We start from the raw sequence: 25,439 nt of genomic DNA on the forward strand, positions 1-25,439 counted from the left end.
GAACTTGGAAGCAAATACAGTAGCTCCACCCTAATCCTTTTCCATCTGCTTGAACTTACTGTTAGAGCCCCAAGTTACATACAAGACCATGTTCCAGGATTTCACCAAGGTTGGATGTGGAGAAGTCAGTCTGAGTTATTCCATAACTGGCTCCAGCAATCTATTTTTTCCCATCTATGAATATTTTAGCAGGAATAAGTTCATACGTTTCATGTCATTCTCAAAGGAACTCATAACTCCAAAAAGTAAAATGACATCTGTGTGTGTTCAGAGGTGACTTTGTGTTATAGGTTAATGATGTATTTGGCACTGCATTTTCTACCTGGTCTAGCAGAGGACTTCAAAGACATACAGTCTAAGGAGTGTTGAGGGAAAGTTTCTAAAACCAGACACGAGATTTTCCCTTCAATGATATATTCCAAGGAGGTGATTATAGAATAATTAGAAACAGGAAGTAATTGCATATTATGTAGAAAGATACAGAACCTTCATTTTAATGTAAATATTAGGAGTTAATGTAAACTTCTAAAAATGTAGTTTTCAAGCATTGATTAGCTTTGATTAATGAAATCATGGATATTTCTTTTCTTTCCTTATTCTTTTTCTTCTTTTAATTTTAAATTTTCAAATGGTAATGTGTATTTTTAAAATTTTAATTCCTTATAATTTATTCAGATTATATCCTGATTGTTATCCCCTCACTTGTATCTTTCCATCATCCCCCCTCCCCCCTCCCATCCTATTCCCCTCCCCTAGACCTCTGACAGAAGTGGACCTCCTCCCCCACCTATAACCACAGCCTGTTAGGTCTAATCCAGATAGCCTGCTTCCCCTTCCTCTGTGTGCCAGCGGGCCACCCCACCAAGGGGAAGTGATCAAATCGAGGGCACCAGACTTCATATCAGAGGCAGTCTCCCCTTTGTATTTGGGTGTAAGTCTAACCAAGCGAGTGAAAGACTTGTATGAAAAAAACCTTCAAGTTGTATGAATTTCAAAATAATTTTTTTATTTTTTGAGATTATAATATAATCACATCATTTCCCCTTTTATTTCCTTACTCCCGAACCTTCCATGTTTCCTCCTCATTTCAGATTCATGGCTTTCAGGGCTTCTTTTTATGTTGTTGTTGCTGTGTGTGTGTGTGTGTGTGTGTGTGTATTCCTAAACACATAAATCCAACTTGTTCAGTCTATTTACTGTGTTTATGTTAGTTGTATGTATGTTTTTCATGGCTGACCATCCATGGATACCCAATTGGTGTGCTCTTCCCTTGGGAAGACTATTTCTCCCACTCTCTGCCTTCCTTAGTTGCCTGCAGTTCTTTGCCTAAAGTTAGGGCCTCCTGAGCTCCGCCTTCTACACTAGTACAACTATTAGCACAACTGCCACCTGACTAAACCAACATAGTCTGTAGCTACATTCTTACGACTTGTCCTAATGCCACAGGTAACTGTAGTCATCACCCCTCATCAGGGAAACTTCTCTTTCCAACAGATACCACTACAGAAGATCACAACAGATCAAAAGGTAGGGTTGTGGATCCTGGTCCCAGATGACACATCTATAACACAACTCCTGCACCTAAGGCTCAGGAACCATGGCAGAAAGTGGGGCTGGGGGTGGGGGGAAGGCGGAAAGACTGTAAGGGTCAGAGGATCAGGGAGTGTGCTCTGAGACTGATTCCTGAAAGTGTCAGCAGCTACATCCATGAAGCCCCATCAACAGTGATGCTTAAACATGGCTGGAACAAACATGACACCATATGCTTGTAATGGTGCTGTTTTAAAAATATATTTTATTAATTTATTCATATTACATCTCAATGGTTATCCCATCCCTTGTATCCTCCCATTCCTCCCTCCCTCCCATTTTCCCCTTACTCCCCTCCCCTATGACTGTGTATGAGGGGACCTCCTCCCCCTGCATATGCTCATAGGGTATCAAGTCTCTTCTTGGTAGCCTGCTATCCTTCCTTTGAGTGCCATCAGGCCTCCTCATCCAGGGGACATGGTCAAATATGGGGCACCAGAGTTCGTGTGAAAGTCAGACCCCACTTTCCATTCAACTGTGAAGATCTGGGTAGGGGTTCGACGTTTACTGCATGTATTGTCCTTGGCTGGTGCCATAGTTTGAGCAGGACCCCTGGGCCCCGATCCGCCGCCATAATGTTCTTCTTGTAGGTTTCTAGGACCTTCTGGATCCTTCTATTTCCCCATTCTCCCATGCTTCTCTCACCTAGAGTCCCAATAGGATATCCTCCCCTCTGTCCCACTTTCCTGATAAGTGAAGACTTTCATGGGACATGCCCCTTGGCCTAGTGTCCAGATATAAGTGAGTATATACCATTTGAGTCTTTCTGCTTCTGGGTTAACTCACTCATTATGATCATTTCTAGTTCAAAGGTGCCGTTTTTATAATCAGAAAAAGGTGAGCCATATTGAATCTAGCTGGACTTATGACTTACCTAGAGGAAAATTTGTTCTTACTTTTTCCTTATCTGTTCTCATATAATATTTTCATTATATTCTTTCTCATCTTTCAACTCCTTCCAGACCCTTGCCACCTCTTATCTGCCCACTTCATGCTCTCTCTCTCTCTCTCTAAAACAAAACAACAGCAGAAAAATAATATCAAACAAAACATCCATATGACAAAACCATCAAACCATCAAAAAAGACAAAAGCCCTGGGCATGGGACCTTCCCTGGAGTGTAGCTGACACACCTAGTGTCTACTCCACTGAAGAAAAAGGATTTTCCTTCTCTCTGCATGTTTCCCTTGCAAAAAGCTGATTGGTTAAGAACGGAAATTTGCTTCTCCTTCCCTTTTCCATGTTGGGATTTTGTGTGGCTTGAGCTTTATCAGGCGTTGTGCACAGTCTTCTTGAATCCACATGTATATCAGCCCGGCTGGGTTTGGAAAAGGCAGTTCTTTCCTTGGAGTTGTCCACCACCTTTGGCTTTTACAGTCTCTTTTTAAATTTTTTTTTATTAATTTATTCTTGTTACATCTCAATGGTTATCCCATCCCTGTCTTTTACAGTCTCTATGTCTCCTTTTCCACACCAGTCCCTGAACTGTTATGGGTGGGGTTTGGTGATGACATCCCATTAGGGCTGAGAGCTCTAAAGTCTCTCATCTCTGCACATTGTCAAGTGTTGTTATCTATTTTATTTACTTTAAAAAATTTTAATTTAATTTTATTAATTTATTCTTATTACATCTCAATGGTTATCCCATCCCTTGTATCCTCCCATTCCTCCCTCCCTCCCATTTTCCCCTTACTTCCCTCCCCTATGACTGTGACTGAGGGGGACTTCCTCCCCCTGTATATGCTCATAGGGTATCAAGTCTCTTCTTGGTAGCCTGCTATCCTTCCTCTGAGTGCCACCAGGCCTCCCCATCCAGGGGACGTGGTCAAATATGAGGCACCAGAGTACGTGTGAAAGTCATACTCCATTTTCCACTCAACTGTGGAGAATGTCCTGTCCATTGGCTAGATCTGGGTAGGGGTTTGAAGTTTTGTCCTTGAAACACTTAAAGAAATGCTCAACCTCCTTAGTCATCAGGGAAATGCAAATCAAAACAACTCTGAGATTCTATCTTACACCCATCAGAATGGCTAAGATCAAAAATTCAAGTGACACCACATGCTGGCGAAGATGTGGAGAGAGAGGAACACCCCTTCATTGCTCATGGGAATACTAACTAGTACAGACACTTTGGAAATCTATCTGGTGCTATTTCAGAAAACTGGGAATACGGCTTCTTCAAGACCCAGCTATTCCACTCCTTGGAATATACCCAGAAGATGCTCCAGCACACAACAAGGACATATGCTCAACCATGTTCATAGCAGCTTTATTCATAATAGCCAGATCTCGCCCTCTATTTTAATTCCTTTCTCCTGAGAGCAGAAGCTTCCCTGGTGAGGGCTGAGCAGTGCACTGATCTGTGGCTACAGCAGTGTGTCATTAGAAGTCATCTAATTGCTGTGTTCTTTTAGTAGGATAATAGCTGTAGGTTCCCCCTAGGGCCAATGGGATATCTAGTCTCGGGATCTTGGCCACTTCAGCAGCGTCAAGTTTAGGGTCTCTTTAATAGAATGACCCTTAAATAAAGAAGTGGTTGTGCAACTATTGCACCAGTATGTCTTGCAGGTGGGTCACTGCTATAGTAGTAGGGTTTGTAACTAAGTAATATTGACAGGTAGATTGTTTGTTTGTTTGTTTGTTTTTGCAATAGTGTGCAAAGTGCCTCCTAGTACCATGGATGCTAGAAGTAGGGGTAAAGCTTCTAGCTGGGCCCCATCTCCATCCTCCATGCTCAGTGACATAAGTAAGTGGTATCTTTATCAGTGTCTTCCTCAGTCTGGAAAGGGTAATCAATAGCCTTGACAATAACCTGTGATGTTTTGAGTGGTCTATGGGACCAGTTTGGCCAACAACTTAGCAAGATGTAACCCATTCATAGCACTGGGGTTTTTTTTTTTTTTTTGCTTGGTGACACAAGATGTTTCATTGGGGCCCCATTAATTACTGTCTACATTTCAAAATGTCCTGTTTTTCATATAAGATGACACGTGTTATTTCACACTTACTATAGAGTTCCTTTTCTTCCCAGAGTAGCATCATTTTAGCTTAGCTCTTTAAGCCCAGCTTCTTCTTCTTCCTGTCTGTTCTTTTTCTGAAACCTAATTCCTGTCTGCTTTTAAAAAATATGTTTTATTAATTTATTCATATTATATCTCAATTGTTATACCATCCCTTGTATCCTCCCATTCCTCCATCCCTTCCATTTCCTGTCTGCTTTTTAATGGTGGCATACCCTTGCGCATGCTCCGCATGTGACTTGCATGGCTTGGCTTTTTCAGATGTCCACACTGGTCCTTGCTTCATTATATTGTCTCATACTTTTGTATAGGAAGCATTCACCGGAAAACCTCTTCCAAACCTCAGAGCCTTGGCCATACATGTGGATAATTTTTACAATTTTTAAAATCCACTTTGGGATTTCATTAGTATTTCTCCATTATTTTTTTGTGTGTATATGTGTGTGTGTGTGTGTGTGGTGTGTGTGTCCATGTATGTATACATGTATGAGTATACATATGTGGCAGATACAATGTATGTGAGTTAATGTTTGTGTACATGTATGTGCACATGAATGAGTACATATAAATGCATGTTCTGGTTCTTTTAGGCTGGGCACTTCATGCCCTATGCACTCTGCAGGAGCAGGCACTCAGTCATGTTCACTACCTTTATTCTACTCTCAGAGAAGTGTCAAGGCCGCTGTCAAGGCCTCACACTACTATAGATAACCAATCTACAAGCTAGTAACTATACTTTGAAACTTTGATGAGGCACTGTGAAAATTGTGCAGGCACTGTGAGCTTTCCAGCTGAGCCAGAGATAGGCAGGGTGACATTTAATCACCCGAAAGCCTGCCACTTAACTGTGTACACACACACACACACACACACACACACACACACACACACACACACTAAATGGTGATGGAAGTCCATTCATATGCTGTTATGTATGAATGCAGACTTCATTAAAATGCCCCCTTGAGGAAAGCACTTTGGGCCAAATCAGGAGACTCTCTTGATAAAAAAAAAATCAATAGCAGGATTTATAGGATGCATTTTTTGAGTGTTCACTTTGATTCAAAGTAGGCATGTATAATTGAAGTACCACACGTACTTTATTTCCATAAATCTAAGGTCTGGCTTCGACGTTGGCTACAGGGCATTTCTATCAGCACTGAGCCTTGAAAATCTGCCTGCTGAATCAAAGGTTTGATGAAAAGCACGAGACAAGTATGACACTGGCTTGCAATGGGCAGACACCTGTGACCGAGCTACAGCGCTAAGCTCAGTGGCTTTCAGTGAAGACAAATTTACACCGAGGGGCTTTCTGTGGCTGAGAGTTCTTCTCTGGCCACCCAGAACATGAAAATGAGCAGATCAGAACTATAATGAGCCAGATGAAAGCATCTCCCTTTGTTGTTTTCTTAAAAGTCAAAGTGATGTGAAATACGTGCCTTGTAGAGCTTTTCTGGTAGATGCAACAGGTGAAGGTGTGCAGTGCTGCAGGAGGGTGCATGATGCCAATGCTCTACAGGTGATGTGGGCCATGACGGGGCTCTACAAAACTGTAAAACCATTGACCTTCTTTCTGCCATCAAATTGTTCTTTGCTATTTCACTCTCTTATCTCTATGGCATCTTACAGTTTGCCCTCTCCTTTTCTCTTTCCAGTTATTAGTCTCTTGCCTGAGAAATCCTTTCAGGAAGGATCAGTCAAACATACTTTAGTGGAATATAAAATTTATATTATTGCATTCACAGCTGACCTTGGCGTATATCTTCAGCAGGCAGGTGTGTGGAGCACCGTATGGGCATGGCAGGATCGGGGGAGGTCTTACATAAGTAGCTCGTTCTTTAAACAGTTACCGGCATAAGGAAAACAAAGTAAATAGGAAGAAACTCTTCTGCTATTGGAAATCTGGCTTCTTGTTTAAAAGCATTATGCCCTCTATTTCTTTCCAAGATGAATTTTAATTTACAAGTAACAGTCACTTCGTCAACTTCAATTTGAAACAAATGTGAAAAGGAAGATGCCAAGCTGTTAGAAAAGATAATGAGAGTGATTATGTATATTAGGCTTGGGGTGTATTGACCAAGTGGTCAGTAGGTTCTGATTCATTCAGATGATTTTCCCTTGGCTTCCTGACTTCTGGATGGACGAGGCTGTTTTATAACTCGATCTATATAGAGAGAATGGAAGGATTTTGGCCAAGGATGAAACAAGGTCCAAAGGCAAATCCAACTTCCTTTAACAAGCTGCCTTTCGTATGCCTTGCTAAAAACACATACCTAAAAAGAGAAAAACTCAAACCAAACTCAGACAGGAACCAAGCAAGCAACAACCAAAGAAACCACAACCCCTTAAAACCTCTGAAAGAACTGGAGAGGTAGGATGTGATTATACCAAACCAATATGCACGATCATAGAAGCAAAAGAAACTCCAAATGAAGCCATATTAGGCTTTTCTTAAGTTTCAAGCATGCTTATAATAATGTATTAAAACAGAAATGAAAAAGCCATCAGAGAACTGAGCAGTCCCCAGTGTAATGTGGAAAGCTATAGGAAATAGTCGACTAACACCAAGGGGTTAGCTAGAATGCCCCGTTCCTGTCAACTTTCAATACTCATTTCCTTTTAAAGTTCACGTTCAGAAATTCTTACCTACTGGCCTCAACTTGTTTCTCTTTCTGAACTGAGAGCATCTCTACACCATGTTGATGTCTCCTTTCATGTTCATTGTGTGGTGTGTCACTCTGCCTAGATAGTAAGCTTTCTTAGGTCAAAAACTACATCTTTTACAACTTTTTCTCTAGTTTTACTAAAATCATTGTGTTTATAGATGATGTTTAATGAATGTAGCTTGGCTCACTGACTACTTCCAGATTAAAAACATGCTACATGTAGTCCAAATACTTACCTATATACTGATATATTACACACACACACACACACACACACACACACACACACACACACACTGTAAAGAGCACAATTACTACAGATTAGAGTTTAATGTCTGGGTCTTGAAAAAAGTTGCTCATGCTTTCATATCCCTATTGTATATGGGCATATATATATCCACATATATCTACTATAGACAGATAAGTATTATAAATCTATAGATAGATATAATATGTACATATTATCCTATCATCTATCTATTGTCTATGATAACTGTAGCTCTCACCCTTTTTCAAAATGGCTTCTCTTTTTTTTTTTCAACATATGAGACCATTAAGGAGATGCAGAACTGGTCAAAGCAGAGAGTAAGAATAAGTGAATGTAAGGTGCTCAACTCCAACTGATATATCTATGATACAGCCTTCATGTTAAAGCTTGTAAGAGCTAGTGGCCCAGGATGCCTGCTGCCTGGTAATATCTTGTAGACATGACATGGAAAATGTGCCCAAGAACTCTTCAACAATATGACTCCATGAACAAGATAAACATAATGACAGCACCAGTTGACATGCTAGTGTGAATGCAGGAAACTCCACAGTCTTATCCCTGTGGCAGAGAGAGGGAGAAAATTAGTTTCCTTCAGGAAGGTGCTCCCACGCAGAATTTCTAATGTCAAATGGCCAGCCCTGGATACATGTGCATATGGACAATGTTAAATAAACTCGGTAGATCATGTGTCCCTATGTGTGTGTGTGTGTGTGTGTGTGTGTGTGTGTGTGTGTCCATGTGACAACAATTATTGAGAAAAAGAGTTCATGAATTTGGAAGGGGACATTTAGGCTGTTTCCAGGTTCTGCCTATTATGAATAAGGCTCCTATGAACATGGTTGAGCATATGTCCTTGTTGTGTGGTGGGCCATTTTCTGGGTATATTCCAAGGAGTGGAATAGCTAGGTCTTGAGGAAGCCCTATTCCCAGTTTTCTGAGAAAGCGCCAGATAGATTTCCAAAATGGTCACACAAGTTTGCATTCCCACCAGCAATGAGGGAGTGTTCCTCTTTCTCCACATCCTCACCAGCATGTGGTGTCACTTGAATGTTTGGTCTTAGCCATTCTGATGGGTATAAGGTGGAATCTTAGAGTCATTTTGATTTGCATTTCTCTGATGACTAAAGACGTTGAGCATTTCCTTAAGTGTTTCTCAGCCATTCAAAGTGGGCACTAGCCCATGAAAGTCTTCACTTACTACAAGATTGGGACAGATATGAGGACATCCTACTGGGACGCTAGGTAAGAGAAATATAGGAGATGGGGAAATAGAAGGACCCAGAGGGTCCTAGAAACCTACAAAAAGACACCGTGGTGCGTGAATTGGGGGCCAGGGGGGGTCTGCTCAAACTACTGCACTAACCAAGGACAATATAAATAGTAAACATCGAACCCCTACTCTAATCTACCCAATGGACTGGATATTCTCCACAGTTATCTGGAGAGCGGGGACTGACTCTGACATGAACTCTGGTGCCCCATGTTTGACCACCTCCCTTTGGTGGTGGCACTCAAAGAAAGAATAAGCAGGCTACCAAGATGAGACTTGATAGCCTATGACCATATAGTGGGGGAGGAGGTCCCCCTCGGTCATAGACCTGGGGGAGGGGAATAGGGTGAAAGCGGGAGGGAGGAATGAGAGAATACAAGTGATGCGATAACAATTGAGTTGTAATCTGAATACATTAATTAAAAAAAAAGAAATTGGGAGGGGAGACAGGAGCAGTGTGAGGCAGGCAGGAGTGATGTAGATACAGTGTTCAGGGTAATGTTCTCAAAAACTTTAAAAATCATTAATGGGAAAAATTACACCTCTTTTTCTATGATTGGCATTTATATCGTATATTTCAAGAAATCTGTAGAAGCACAGATAAGACAAGAAGCAGAAGGAAAATTTGTAGATATGAGAGTATGAATGGAGAAGACATTTAGCTATGTCTTGACAAGAGTAATAACGTTGATCACAGTAATGATACCATATTTTTACATTTCTATAGATTCTTGGTTCTTTTTCATATACAACAAAGGGCGGGTGAATAAAGGGAAAAGTAGAAATAATACAGAAAACAGCAAAGAAATGCAGATTTAAAAGCAACAGTTCCAAAGAAAGCCAATATAAACAGTCAAGATTAAAGCAATGGAAAGAGAACTTACTGACAGCTGGGAATGGTTGCTGGATAAATAAAACAACCGGGCAGAGAATCAACTATATATTTACAGTGTTGGTGTGCTTGCAGCTCTCTATAGATCATGGCATGTTTTGACTTGTTTTCTACCATCCGGGGTTGGGAGAGACTGTACTGGATTTTCTCATACTCTCCCCTTTCCATTTTAATTCACGAGAGTTGTTGATACGAATATGAACGTCTTTGGTCCATATGGAAGCATAAGATGCACCCTCAATTTTTTAGTGATCTCAGAACCCACCCCACCCCCAACAAGATGCCAGAGAGTGTCATCACATTGCGCTGGTCTGACGTCCTAATCTGAGGCTTACAGGTCTAAAATGATTGTCAATGTATTTAGTGACTTATAAGCAAGTTCCAGTTGCATGCGTGAACCCATCGCAGATGGGACTACGTGCACGAGACTGATACAAGATCAAGCCAACCCAAATCCCAGCATAGATGAGGAAGAGGCTGAAGTCCCACCGCTGTCTGAGGATCTATTGGTACTTGACGGCTGCTGGGGAAGGCTACCCATGCTCCAGCAGATGGCCCATGGTCACGCTCATGTACGCAGTGCTCAGGACATATGAAGCTCATGAAGAGAGAGGGGGAAATGGTAGGGAAAGTAGGAGAGGAATTGTAGGAGGTGCACTTGATCAAAACTCATTATATACATGCATGAGTATTAAATAAAGTATTTTTTTAAAGTCCTAAGAAGAATGTTCCATGTTACAGAATTCGTATTTGCTATAGAACTGGAAAAATGCATATGAAAATGTTCTGCTTATCCCTTGTCACAGTTCACCGAAATCCTCGAGATGTTTAAATCACTGCTTTGGGGGTAATGGACTACTGTTTTGAAATGGCAGTTGAACGGTGGCCTCCTCTAACACCTGCTTGTGTTACCGGTCAACTGCGGGGAATTATGGGTAGAGGAACAGGCAGTCTTCTTCTAGTGCTGGTACCCACCAGTCTCTTCACCATTAAGTTCTGGCAGCAGATGGCTGGGAGTTCGCTGCTTCCCTAGCGTTACTGCTCAGATACAGGCCTCTGGGGTGCTCACATCTTTGCAGCTCTCACACAGGTCTAGAGAGCTGGGATTCCTAGACTTTGACAGCAAATCTTACGGCAGCTTCTGGGTCTAGGGTATCTTCTCTCTTTCTTGTTATTTCTGCCCTGGACATTCTCTGGAACTCTTCAGCTGCCCCCATTCACTGTTGTCTCTGTTACCACTGTCACCCTTCTGGTGATGGATGCTATTGGTTTAGAGGTTGCTTCCTCTGCTACCACTGTTGTGGTACCTCTGGAAGCTTTGCTGTCACTGCCACCATCATCTCCACAGCTATTGTCACGTCCTTCATGTCACATCTAATTCTACTGATGATGACAATCAAAGGAGGCAATAAAATATGGTCCAAGAGAAGTCTTTTTTTTTTTTTTTTTTTTTTTTTAGTTCCAGCATTATAGCGTCAGGGGAGGATGGTATTTAGTATAGGGTGTCTCCCACTATGCTCACAGTGAACTTGTGTTTATGGCTAGAAAAGGTGTTTAAATCGCCCACAGAAGACTGTCATTCAAATGAAGGACTGTGCTCATATTAGTCATGGGCTGATTCCCTCTGCACCAGATACAGATGTCTTCTGTTAGGTCACAAGGGAAAGTGCTAAGTTTCTGGCCTATGTGGGAACAGTTACAAGATCACCTGCCTTTCACTGAGACTTGTGAAGATGGCAAGTCCAGGACATCTGTTTGAGGAGCTTGTGATTTGGACAGTGCATGACATAGGAATCAGAGCTGCACGTTAGCAGCAAGCAGCTGTGATTGTCATGTAGCTTCCAAAGGCATCTGTGGAGGAGTATTTAACGTGACTGGTGATGGCATAGGAGCTCAGCTGGTAATTCAGTGAGAGTTTTTGCTCAGTGAAGCTGACAGTTAGAATGTAAAATTGCCCCTGCCCCAGAATCTTAGATTGTTTTAAGGAAAGATATTTAAACATAGACATCATTAACAGTGGCCTTTGGCATTGTTTACTTCCTGCCTGACATCCCAGGGAGATGGGTCTCCTTTATCCCAGAGGGCCGAACTGGTCTTCAGGAATCTATTTTGTTTAGGGATGATACTCACCTCAGCTGAAGGGTAGATGATCCACCTACTCAGGCTTGTCAGCATTAGTAAAAACTTGCAAGCAGGTCACAAAAGGATTGAATGATAAGGTGTGAGGTAAAACTCATAAAATCCTCAGGAGGCTTTGTCTGTGCCCAAGAGAGAAAACAGTCTTCCTAATTAGATACTCTTCCTAATGCAGACAGTATCGTAGAAGCAGAGTTTTAATTTAGCAGTCATTTGCTGTTGCATGATCAACTTTTTTTCTTTCAAGATCCAGAAATTACCCCTTGATCTGCAATAACTGTTCTCTTTATACTGCACATTTTCAGGTAGTGCAAGGAGCTCTTTCCTGTGGGAGAGTGGAGACAATATTCCGGCCATGGCAGCAATAGTAGCTGTAGTGACTGGAAAGATCGCTTAATCTCTGCCAGCCTCAGTTACCACAGCTGTAGGTATGGGAAAACGATGTTAGCCATGTCTTCGGATGGTGATCATTTCCATTTCTAAATGCCAGACCCACGTCAGCTACCTGCTGCGTCTGTGGCTTACGTTATCATAGCCTTCTCATCTGTTCTGCATGACAGGAGTAATAGTATCATTCATGTTTTATAGCTGTGAAAGCTGTGGCTCAGAACACTTCAGTAATCTACCCACATTCACCAAGCTAACAAGTGGCTACATTGGATTATAAAAAACAACACTGACTTATCTATGTCTGGTGGGGTGTGGTGAGGAAGGCTCGGGCCATAGCATGCATGTGGAGGTCAGAGAGTGACTTGTGGGAAATGGTCTCTCCTTCTATCATGTAGGTCTTTGGCATTGAATTCAGGCTTAGCATTAACTCACAGGGCCATCACTCTAGACCCATTGCAGGTTATAAAACTTTATATGTACGCTTTAAAAGTCCCTGTCTATTTCTCTATGGAACTTTGACAGTCATTTTTTAAAAATCACACATGAGAACATTTTGAAAACTTCCAAGTTTTCTGAAAATCATGCTGTTATTGTCCCCACCCCAATGGATATGAATTAGGTAGCATGTGTTTACTGAGTTCCTTATAAGAAATACTTAACACCGAGCCTGATTTTAAGTAATCAATGAAATTAGGCATTTCCTCTAATGTATATCATATAAGCTTTACTATAAGGAGATCTTAAATATACCCAAGTAGAAGTCTCTGCCATGTTTAGGATCAAATGTTTATTTCTATTTTATTGTTTTTAGAGGAAAGGACTAAAGAAACAAATTTACTAATCAAAATTGAATTAAAGTTTTAAGAAATAAAAATAAATTGCATATAGCACAGCCTCCATGTAATACTCCCCCAAAACATGAGTGTTGTTATAAAAACTTCAGAGGAGACGAGAGAATATTCTAGAAGCCAACATATCTCCACTAAAAGTTCATGTGCCATCTGCGCTACTGACCAACAGTTTAATGTCCCCATGTGGGTCTTGGCTGTTTATTTTTAGAGTCTGTAATGACCAAGAGGGTTGTTAAAACCTACTTAAAGGTTTACCCTTTGATTCAGAGGCATAAAATTTCCTGTGAGAAGATGGCTGGGAATCCACAGAATTTCCCTCAAATAAGAACTAAGTTTCGGAAAAACACTTTTCTCTTGTAGGGAAGCATCACATCTTCATAGAGAGATGCCAGTGTAAGATGCATCTCTTTATGCTTCTTCCCGAGGAAGAAGCTTTGGGTGTCAGGTTATCGGGAAGCCAGGAGCTAATCTCCATGCCAGGTTAATGCTCAGGAGAGACTTTTCCTTTGGTATTTTCCAGGAACTGCTAACATCTCAATGAAAGTCAATAAAGCTATGTAGAGAAACCAGCTGAACCAAGGAGTGAGTTGTGCTTTCTGCTTCCATGTGCTTAGGGTTCAGACACAAAGATTCAACACAGGAAGCAGTCGTGAGATTAAAGACACGCACTTTGCACATGTCTTCTGGCATGGAATGATTCTCACTACTGAATCCAACCCCATTTTCCTAAATATACCTTCAAGTTGTTCTCAAAGACGTGTGAATTCTGTTCAGCTGGCCCATGTAGATACATAAAGAGTTCAAAAAAAAAATGCATTCACAGGCTAGAGAGATGGCTCAGAAGGTAAGAGCACCGGCTGCTCTTCTAAAGGTCCAGAGTTCAATTCCCAGCAACCACATGGTGCCTCACAACTGTATTTATGAGATCTGGTGCTCTCTTCTGGTATGTAGGCGAACATGCAGATGGATTACTGTATACATTAAGAAGAAGAAGAAGAAGAAGAAGAAGAAGAAGAAGAAGAAGAAGAAGAAACCACAACCAACAAAACAAACAAACAAACAAACAAAACATTCAAACTGAGAAAAGGTGGAGGACATTAGATCTCTAAGGCTTTATCAAACATCGTTGGTGGGTAGAATATGTTTTACAAGAGAGAGATGTTAGGGCCAGCATGAGTGTTAGAAGTGTGAGAAATAATGCCACTGGTAGCTAACTTACTATTTATTTTGGGTCTCCTTAGTTGTGTGAATGTTGGGCCATTCATTCATATTTTTAAAATTGTGGGTAAGATGGGATAGCATAGATTTTGTTCAGTTCTTCTGTTAGGGATTTGGCCACCTCTGGGTCCATGAGTGAAGGCGCAAAGGCGCAAGCCTCTGGAAAGACCTGCTGCATGACCAGGCCCAGCGTTCCTTCACCCAGAGCTTGAACTTGATTGAATCTTAACAGACAAGATAGACTAAACGCAATTAATTGTGCGAGTTATATTTACAAGCTACAAGTACATATATTACAAATAATATTTACAAGGGAAATGATGGGTACTTACCCCATTTTGCTTTGTGTATTTGGTCACTGGTTTTTGAGTAGAGAATGAAAGGGGCAACATTACATTGTCCCTGAAGCTCTCTCCCCACAGCCAACCTGAACCATGCCATGCCCTAGAAGTGAAGATGCTTGTCATACGGCTTGCCCACCTCTGTGCAAATTCCTGGGCAAATTTCCTAAGTAAAGGTTTTCTTGACAGAACACCTTATTTTTTTCTTTCTATAAACCCTTGCACTTTGGGAGGTAGAATTAATGTCTTAGTCTCTGGAGACTCAACCTGGGCTCTGCCTAACCTCTAGCCAGTTTCTTCTGGCAGAATGAGCCTTGCTCTGGCTGTCAGGGCATTGCTCTCTGCCAGCTGATTTTAAATAGGTTGCTTAATGATGAAGGTGTGCTGCCTTCATCAACCTCAGAGTAAGGGCATCTCGGGTAAGTTTCTCCTTCTGTCTGGCATATAGGTGTGTGTGTCTGTATGTGGATGCATGTGTGTCTGTGCATGCATGCGTGTGTGTGTGTGTGTGTGTGTGTGTGTGTGTGTGTGTGTGTGTATGTGTGCATTTGTGCATTTGGGTGTCCCCATCCTACCCCTGGTCCAGCTCCCCCTTTCTAGGGATGTTTGTTTAAGCTGTTGTTGGCCTTTCTTCCAGTCCAAATTTCTCTGTGCATGAAAAGAAGATTAAGTCTGAATGGGCCATTGTTTCTTGTGAGATAAACAACAGCTGATAAAGGCAGGAGATGACCTACTTGTGCAGCAGACAAGCAAGGGGGAGTTTATGGCTTTGTGCTCTTTAGACTTAAGCAGTTTCTCTTCTTGGAATGTACTTTATGGAACCTGACTAATCCCCCTGGTAATATGTTACCAAAGTCCTTTTGGCCATAGATCAAAGGCTCTACTATTCCAGTGCATGAACTCTTGAGAGTTCAGACAATAAGGAGATGGAGAAAGTATGTGTAAAGAATTTTGCCTTTAGACTGTCATAGAAAGGTAGAAAAAGAACCAAAACAGGGATAATTAATTGGGGGAGTAATTGCCAGTGACAGATGCAAAGGAAAAGATGCCCCAACCACCTTAATAATCAAAGAAGTACAAACAAAGCTAAGGATGCTAAATGCTGTCACCCTCCCCCTAGCATTTTCTTTTTACAGGAATGTAAGTAGTTGACCAAACATGGTACGTCTCTTAGTCTGAGGAAACTGGCACTTTTTTCTTTTTTCTTTTTTTGCAGCTGCCAGGTACAGCCTTTTTTGATAAGGACAGCCCTGTAAAATATATAGCTTCTTCACTCAACAGGTTTTAGTTTAGGACTTATCGCTAGGAGATAGTTATACAATATACGCACAAAAAGTACGCGTATGATATGTTTGCAGAAGTACATTCATGGAGGAAAACGAGAAGCAATGTTTATCGAGAGCAGATGGGTATCATATCATGGCCAATTCCTACTGTAAAATCCCATGTAATCCACAGAACCCATAGTGCAGCACTTTAGATATTGCCATGGAAAATTATGCACTGATGCAGAGCAGGGTGTTAAAGAGGATCACGTTCTCCCATTCCTCTCAGGCAATGTTAGAAATGTGGCATGCCCACTGAAATCTTAGCAGGAGACTTTGGAGTGCCTTGTACTTCCTTGACAATTGAACTCCCAGCTGTGTGCCTTATCGACTCTGTCCTTAGGGTGGACTTACATAAACTCTCTCATTCTTAGTAAAAAATGCAGATAATAAGACCAGCCTCTTTGAGGCTTACTGGGTAAACCAAGCAGTAAAGCATATATCAAGCACCTGGGATGGTATAAATAAAAAGTACTTTGAATTCTTGTTCATTCAGAATTTCAATTTTCTTTTCATTATATGAGCACAAACAGCTGTGTTCTTACGCTCATGATTCAAAGGGAGGAAGCTAAGTGGGTTTTGAGTAGCTTCCATTTATTTCAATGCAGGAAGAGCAGTAGTTCCAAATACGTGGCCTAGTATACAGCCCTCCAGAAAGTAACCATATTGAACCATTGCTTTCTGAAGCCAGGAGGGATGATTGAGTGACGGGCGCTGATGGACAGCCTGAAAGAATATTGCCTTCTTGCCGTCCTTAGGCACTTTAGGACCATGTGATTTCACATAGATCTAATGTTCCCAACTCTTGGTTTGAAAGAACAAAGCTTTTGTTATTTATGCTCTTATGTGACAGAGCTCTGTCCTACTACGCCCAGGAGCATAAAACAAAGAATTCCTCATCAGCAGTCCCATCAAATGTGAAGAGCCGTCCCAAGTGCCTTCAACCACCTGCAGAGGGCCTACACCATCCACAAAAGGGTATGGGCAGAGTCACAGGGGCACAGCAGCCAACCAGGGCTAGGCTCAGTTCTGTCATACTGTACAGAGGTTAGTGGGCTAGAAGTGCTAGTTGGGTCCACTTAGTTCTAAATAACAATCAAATAGCACTTTTTTTTTTCCTTTTTCTTTCTGTATCTGAGGTTGAAAATAAAATGGCAATGTTTTGTATATTTTCACTTTGAAAAGTTCTGGCCTGTAAAGAGTTATTTTAGGTAATCTTGCAAACTGTTTTTTTGGAACGGTTGACAGTTAGAATGAGGGACAACTGGAAGTCAAGGATTTTCGCCTGAGTTCAAAGGATCACTGGAAGACCATGAGCTAGTCGGTCAGCGTCCTGTGCTCCCCCGTTCATTTTTCTCTCCTGCACAAAACCACCCCTGGCTGTGTTCGCAGACCACCGCGCCCATGTGTGAGTTTGGTTTATTGCTAGGTCAAGTCTACAGCGAACCTGTGAAGCTGGAATTTATTCTGATTCCTAGTAAGTACTGAGGACATATAATGCTCCAGACGTTGTGTTACTTGGTTTGCACACATCACCCTGAAATTTCTCAAGGGTATTCCAGAAATGGCGAGCTTTGCAAGCATGGTTGGTGCCTAAGCAATGACAATGTAGATTCCAAGGTCTGTTCGCTAGACTCAGGCTAGTGGCATCCTATGCCAGGAACTGGGGATCCTCCATTTTAACAAATACCTTCTGGAGGTTCTTCTGCACATGAAGTTTAAAGGCTCCTATTGTTTTCCAGCGTACATGTGATTCAAGTGTCATCTTTTTTTTTTTCCTTTCCAGTTTTCTGATTTCTGTGCTTACGTTTTAATGACACATAAAATAAAGAAATAAAAATTCTCGTGAACTTTTTCACGATAAGAAGCAGCCCAGTCCCGCTCGGCTGCTGACAACTGAACATGTGTTTCTATATCTTAAGTTACCTTTTAAGAGACACATATAGTGCCTGGTTTTATTATAGGAGTGAGAAATTAAGTGAGGAATCCACTCTTGCTGGATGGTTCTATGTGCTGTGGAGAGAAAGACTCACAGGCCACAGGGTCAGGGCTGAGCTGTGCACGGTTCCCTGTGGTGGCCCCACATGGAGCATAAGTAAGTGACATTCTTCCTGGTCTAGAGCTGTGACTACAGGGCAGGTTTGCTCCTAAGAGAAAGTTTCTGATATTGTCAGGTGATTCTCAGGCTCAGAAAGCCCTGTCTACCTTTTGTGTCTCTTCTTGTTATACCTTGGCCCTATTAAAATAAAATGCCACTTGGAAGTTAGCGGAGCGTTATTATCGCAGGCTGGTTTAATCTGCACCCTTCGGGCACAAAGGGATTCATTTGATGAGCAGAGTGGAGAAGCCCCTTCTTGGGTTCCTTTGGCAAAGGAAGTTGGGAACATAGGGAGATTTTGTTTGGGGGAATAAATTGATCCGAAGAGGGTCTAAGACAAACTTTACTTTGATCCTAATCATGGGATCTCTGTGTTAGTTTCATATCAGTGACACAGTTATTTGGTTAGTAAAGAGAGACTTATTTTCACTTGTATTTTTTAATATTTGAGCTCAAGATCATGTCGTTTTGGAGAGACCAGGCATCATCCACTTTGGTTGTACCCCCAAACTTTCCACTGAATGTCATTCTTAAATGCCCTTAGCACCTCCTAATACTGCTACCTTGGGAACTAAGATATTCTATATGGACCCCTGGGGAAAATGCATCTAACCATGGTAGCGATTGTCAACTCTACCTATTTCTTAGACAATTTTAGCCTTTCACACAATCCGCTCCCTCAGTGGGCATCCAGTGTAGGGAGACTACATCCTTGAACCATGACTATATTCAGCTAGTACTGCCCACATATATATATTCTAATATTAGTTACTGTACCCATATAACTCAATTATAATACAAGATTTACTTCCAATGTTTTGAAAGTGCTTCCAAGCTGTTTAGGAGAAATAAGTTAAACCATTTAAATGTTAGTAGATTACATCATGGTCATGTAAATTGCTAGTCTACTTTTATCACAAGAATATACATCTTAGTTACAGCAGACAGATATGACTCTATAGAAAGACAAGGTCTTCAAAAACTGCATAGACATGCAAAATAAGGTGTTTAAAAATATTTTTATTACTGTAAAGATTCATTGACAATGAGACAGGTTAACTCCTGGCAACACCCAGCCTACCTCCAAGAAGATGATCAGCATCATTGCTGATTTCTTTATCAACTCGAGACAGACCAGAGGTGGTTTTCTAACTCTAGCAAAGAACTTGTCTGTGGGTCTACTGATTTCACCATAATTCTGGCCCCTCTCAGTTTCCTTAATGTTTATTTTCTTTTAGAGCTAAATTCTGTAGGGAGAGGTAGCGTTTCCTTAATTTAGGTAGCACGGAGCAACCATCTTCCATGAAGATGAGGCGGACAGGAAAGAATTCATTACTGTTTAGCTCGCTGTGGGATGTGTAGTGAGGTCTGCATTTCCAGAAGCTCATTCCCGGAACTAGACGCTGGTACATATGGCTGGTGGGTATTGGAATGGGAATAGAGAGGTGAGCATGAAGCCCTGCTGTGAGTGAATAGGAGAACGGATGGATGGATGGATGGATGGATGGATGGATGGATGGATGAGTGAATGAATGAATGAGTGAATGAATGAATGAAGTCCACACTGCTTTGGAGGGAGGCTTCTCATTTTCCAAGGTGATTGACCTGTTTTCCTTCTGTTTCTCAGAGAGTATATTAAAACCTTAGTTACTAGTCTCCTGCTTCGAGAAATCTCTCATCAGAGGGAGGAAAGGAATAATTAACTTCAATGTTCTCTCCATATTTAAACTGGGAACTCAGTATGAATTGAGACATGGCTCATGTGTTCTAGATAATCAGGACAGCTGTTCAGGATAGATGCCCCCTTCCCCTATTCAGATCTTTTTTTTTTTTTTGCTTAGGATACCGAGAATGAAGATTAATAGCTCTATTATTACTTTCTCTTCATGCAAGACTTTTTAACTTGCCTGAACTATGAACCAGTTATTCTGTGAGTCATGTCTGCTTCAATTACCACTTCTCCATCACGTACCACGTAAGTGTCCTTATGAGATGCACCAAATGCAGGGTTGGGTTCAAAGGTCATGTGACAACCAGGCAGAAAAGTGACAAGAGTGACTTATCATCTCACTGCTTTGATCTCAGAGGTGTCAACACAAATGCAGTGTGTGATAATAGCAGATCCATACCAGTACACCTGGACACTGAGTGATCCACCTTCATTTTGTACATTGTGTCCATCACACAATGATCTTAATGAAAGCAATGGGACAAGGATTCCTTTTTAAAGTGCTGTTAGGTATGGTGCCCAAACTCTCAGCAAAAGACCAGAGCTGGAATTTGAGCCTAGACAATCTGCCTCCATGGCTTTTGCCTTCCCCTTCCGTGTGGTAGCGCTTGAAGCCTTCCCGGAAGTACAGACATGGGTTGAGCAGCATATGCTAGAAACGTACTCCCAACATTTTCTCTTGTTAAATCACCAGTCTTTGCGTATCTCATTTCATAACCCGTCAGAGAGGACATGGAGGGCCACAGAAAAGTGAATTTCTCTCCTTGTCAGATCTCATGCAGAAGAATTCTGATTTAAAACAAATTTATGTTTAAGTGTAAAAAAAGATGACAGTTTTCATTAAGCTTAAGTGTGAGCGATCGTGTACTATATCTTCAAATCTTTTTTCGCATGCATTATTAGCACAATTCCATATGCTCACATTCTTAGGAAAGACCGAATTAAAAGTCATTGGGTTAAGCTTAAGTGAAATGCGTTTTAGAAATTTGTCACACAGATCATCAGTGTGGCTCCATACACTCGTGTTCTTAAGGGAGACTGAATTAAAAGGTCAACACTAGGGCTGGGATTGTGGCTCAATAGAGGAGTGCTTGCCTAGCATGTGGTCCTGGATTCAATCACCTTCTCTACAAAACAAACAAACAAACAAACAAACAAACTGAGAAAGCACAAACAATAAAAACAAAGCCTCCTCTCAAAAATCCCTTCCTATGGTGAGTCTAAATTTGATTTGAAATCTTTATGCCTAGGTAAAGCGTTTTGTTATATAAATCAAGAGCATGCCTCAGTCCACACAGTGACCACAGATTTGCATCGTTAGTATTCACACTTTTAACTTAAATCACAACACTTCTTGTTGTGGCAAGGCCAGTCTTCTTGACATTTTCTTTTCAAGTAAATTTTTCTTTTGAGTTTATATAGTGCTGGCTGTCAGCTGTCCCCTACCAGGGAACAGGTTCTGATGTCTAGGTTTCTTGGTAATGAGGTCAGCATTGTGAAAGTGATACATTTGTGTGTCCCTGTCACATAGGATGGAGTTAACATCCTGCTGGTTTTAATTGGTTTGATGGGCCAGCGTGGTAGGTCTGAATATATCAATCAGTTGGGAGTAACTTCTTTGGCTCTATAAACTACAGTGCCAGGCAGATTAGCCTCTGAGGCCATAAATCATTCTTGGGACAACTGTAGCTGCTCTGATATTTGAAATTTGCTGATGCTCTTGGGTCCAAAGACAAATTTATATCTCTGAAATACTCTTCAGCTATTGGGATTGTCCTAATTCCTGTCCCTAGAGCTGAAATCAACGAAATATGAGCAAGAACTGAGTTTGGCTGTTTGGGTGACTCTTGCTTACTGCAGTTTTTCAATACCTGACGTAATAGTAATCAGAGATGAACTGATGGCGATGACACGGTCTCTCAAGCCAGAGCCTCCTACACAAGGCCTGCTGGCTTAAGAGTGATGCCTGCTGTAGTTGACTCTGGCGCGCTGGACTAACAGGAGAAAATGATAGTGTTGAAATATATATGTATAATTTTCTTCTTCCCTGACTTGCTTTTAATGGGGGGTAAAGGAAAAATGTGATTCTACAATTGGCTCAAATTGAATCACACCTCATACCAATACACCGCTTTTGTTGTTCAGTGTTGAGGCCCCTGTGTTGTAGCACTGGTTTCTACACACTCAAACCACTGGAAAAACACTCTGCTGCAGGACCTTGAGGTGCCATGGTTTTTACAGTTCTGGGAGGGGAAGGCTGTGGAGATAATTTTGAAAGCTCATAGGCTTCGTGTCTTCGGGATGAACATTAATGATTAATCAATGAGCCACTTGGAATGAGGTCAGTCCACAACTCGTAATATCTGTGAGGGTCAGGGAGCCAGGGGTTAGCTTGTGTTGACAGAGTCAAATGGATAACCGCTGTAAAAATTCCACGCCTGGACTTGTGTATGGCTGTTGGCCACTGTCTCAGCTGGTGAGACAGTGTTCGTCTGACTTTAAGGTGGTGAGTTCTTCCAGTTGGAAATTTCTGGATGAAAATCAACACGCAATGACTTCCACGTCTCAGTTTGCTACCAGGTATGTCCAGCCTGTTGACTCTGGGGCTGCACGAACGCTGGGATAGCTATGAACGGTTTGCCCACCGTAAAACTGTCGATGTACTTAAGACAGTGTGAGATCCTTGGCAGTTTATTTTGTAACTCAATTGTCTAGTTTTTGAGTATGAATTTTGAGCAATGGCAAAGGTTGAACAGACCTGGCATCTAGGCTTGGTCTTGTCCGATGAAATGGGGATTTGAAATGAAGAATTCGTGAGGGATTTAGTGAGATTTTATTATCGGGTAAAATCCGGGGAGGTAGAGGCAGGTGTATCTCCACAAGTTTGAGGCCAGCCTGGTCCACAGAGTGAGTTCCAGGACAGCCAGGGCTACACAGAGAAACCGTGTCTCAAACAACAACAACAACAACAACAACAACAACAACAACAACAACAGAGTATGTTTCTTCCTTTCAAACTAATTAATTTATATTATCTTTGAGCTAAAGGGACAACACTTTTAACAGCCTTGCTTAGAAGTTTTTATTGTCATATAGTCACCATAGGTAGCAGCATTGTCAAAAAGTCTAATTAAATTAAAATAACAATTTTAAACAGAGCTACGTATTCATTTCTGGCTAGTCATGAATTGGACAAGTCAAAGAATAAATCCTGGGAAGAAATTGCCCATGGATATTTTGTTCTGTTCTCTGTACTCTGCCACTTTCTCCTGCTATCACATCTCAGGTTGAAATCAATCGTTTATCTATAACAACCCAAAAGTGTGCAACCGTCTCTGCCCTTAACATCCTTTATACTTGGTCACCAGTGAAGCAATATTTCCTCTCCCTTTAGGATGTTAGTAAATCAAAACACAAATTGAGCATTTTATAATTTCTCTTGCCACTTTGAAAATATAATTATTAATTTAGTGATTTGAAAGGGTTTTTCCCCAAAGAATGTTTGTGGCTTCTAATATTGCATTTGTTATAAATTTTTTGAATCTGGGCATTTGCAGTTGTTACCAGGAAATAGATGTTAAGTGTCTAAGCGGTGTGGGCTATGTGTATCTTATTTTCTTTTTTGAACTTAAATTCTTTTTTCTCATCCATGTAGTAATATTTTCAATTAATATTGAAACATTAATAGTTCATGAATGAAATATGAAAATATCCAAATATTTTCGTTGGTGCTTTAATAAATAAGAAATGTAGAATATGGCACAGTGAATATCAGGTATAATTAGTCGTTGGAATTTAGTGGTAAGGAAGGCAGACGATATTACAGAGGGAGATCATAAAACCCCACCTCTCTGAGCATTGCAAAGTCCACCGATTCTGAGTCTGAATATTCTCTGCTTCCACCCTCTCTCCATGGAACATTCTTGAGGCCCAAGAGCCAGAGGCTAGAGGAGCCGGGCAGCAGTTTATCTTCCCTATCCACTCTGCGCACAGTTACTTCCTCTGTTATAGAAGTATGCAGCCTGGCCTCTCCCCTCCCTGTCGGTCCTGTAGACCCGCGTTCTAAGGAGGACATGAACAGGCTGGGAAAGCTGTGCTGGAAAACGACCCATTTCCCCACCCCAACGCACGTTATTCCAGGGACACAAACCTCCCTGGACTCCATAACAAACGACCTTCGAAAAGCACCGGACAGAGATAAAGAAGATCAAATGGAAGCTTATTTAGTTGCTCAAGCAACTTAGTGGGTATCATTTCCTCTCTGCATTATTCCTGCTAACAATAAACGGGAAGCTGAAGGTTAGTTACCTCAGGGTTTGGCTGCGAGCTTGCCCTTTGCTGTCTGGGGTGCCGCTGGTCCTTTAATGCCGGCACTTGCAGGGACTAACTGTCACGCCAGGATATCTTGCTCCAGTTTCAGACTCCGTGTGTGCCAGATCACCTGTCCTCCCTGCCTGAGACAAAGAAGCTGTGATTTCCCCCCTCCCGACTCTGGCCTTTCCAGGCAAAGTGACTGTAGTTAGGCACAATGCTGTGCGGAATGTCTCCTCTGCCTTGCTCTCGCACAGCCCGTCAGCTGTCCAGAGCCAGTTAGACCTGTTATGAGGAGCTAACTGATTGGCTGGATCCCGGCTCAGTTTCATAGATTATAGCCCGGCGGTTGGGAAGCACCAGCCCTATAGTTGCTGTAGTCCCGAGCTTGCCAGTTCCTGTCTTAATGCATATGTTGTTGTAATTGAGTCCTAGCACGGCCTTGGATGTTTCTGTCCTAAATAGCTGACATTGCATCTTCAAGACTGTGTGAGTAATCCAGATTTTTTTTTCAAAGCTCAGGAAATTAATTACATGCCCTGGGAGGGAGTGATTGTAAAGAGGAAATACTGAACTAGCAGATGATTTGTATTCAAGGTGCTTTGCTGCTGTATGTATCAAGTTCAATGCGATGAATCTTAAAGCTTCTAGGACCTTGCAGGGCTATTCTTGCTTCTTCTTTTTTTTTTTTTTCTCTCTCCCCCAGGGCGAATCCCAGCCAAACTGCATTTGCAGGCGGCTGTTGGAGGCATTTGTTAGCCCCGCTTGTTTTTATGGGGAGGAGGGGGGTGTCTATAAAGTGATAAAGTCCAACACTAGCAGGTTGAAACAGAATGCAGAGATCTCAAAGCAGAGGTTTGGAGACCCGAGTCAGGCAAACTGCAGGGTTTGTTTCCTGCTCGCCCTGTCCAAAACTGTGAGCCTCCAGGGAAGGACTCCTCTCGGGACATAGGTACATTGACAGCGCGCCGGGAAGGAGAGAAGGTGGCTGGAGTGTTTCTCCTTTGTAATTTGAAGTTAATTTAAGAGGACACCACGAGTAACTAACAGAATTACATATGTGCAAAAAAAAAAAATGCTCTTTGGTGGGTCTGTTTATTTGGTGGAAGGCTGAATGGGAAACCAGGAGTTTATTTCCAAACGCTGTGTGAGAAGCAGATTTAGCACCCGCAGAACCCCACAGGAGAAAAATCTGTGGATTGGATTTTGTGGTTGGAGCAGATCAAATTATCCAAGGAAGCCTTTGTTAGTTTTGTGTAAATACGGGAGTAACTTCTGTGGTTAACAAGGTTTAGGGAAAGCTGGAGACGACGGGGAAACTGGGAAACATCAAG

The 25,439-nt window shown here is 41.7% G+C and overlaps 1 protein-coding gene across 5 annotated transcripts in view; it reads left to right on the forward strand.

Moving 5' to 3' along the window:
* Window positions 1–25,439, forward strand: part of PDE4D (phosphodiesterase 4D) — a 1,423,826-nt gene that overhangs the window by 18,224 nt on the left and 1,380,163 nt on the right. For 2 of the 5 annotated variants that reach the window (XM_084801380.1, XM_084801384.1), the window contains exon 1: window positions 24,479–24,594. The exons of 2 other annotated variants lie outside the window; for them this stretch is intronic. The gene's annotated coding sequence lies outside the window, so the exon portion shown is untranslated. Of the gene's footprint in view, window positions 1–23,940; window positions 24,094–24,478; window positions 24,595–25,439 lie in introns of those variants that run through there. One more of the 5 variants, XM_084801383.1, reaches the window with a different exon arrangement.

This window comes from Acomys minous (genome assembly GCF_964271855.1).
Source record: "Acomys minous genome assembly, chromosome: 11".
In the NCBI taxonomy this organism is placed as follows: Eukaryota; Metazoa; Chordata; class Mammalia; order Rodentia; family Muridae; genus Acomys; species Acomys minous.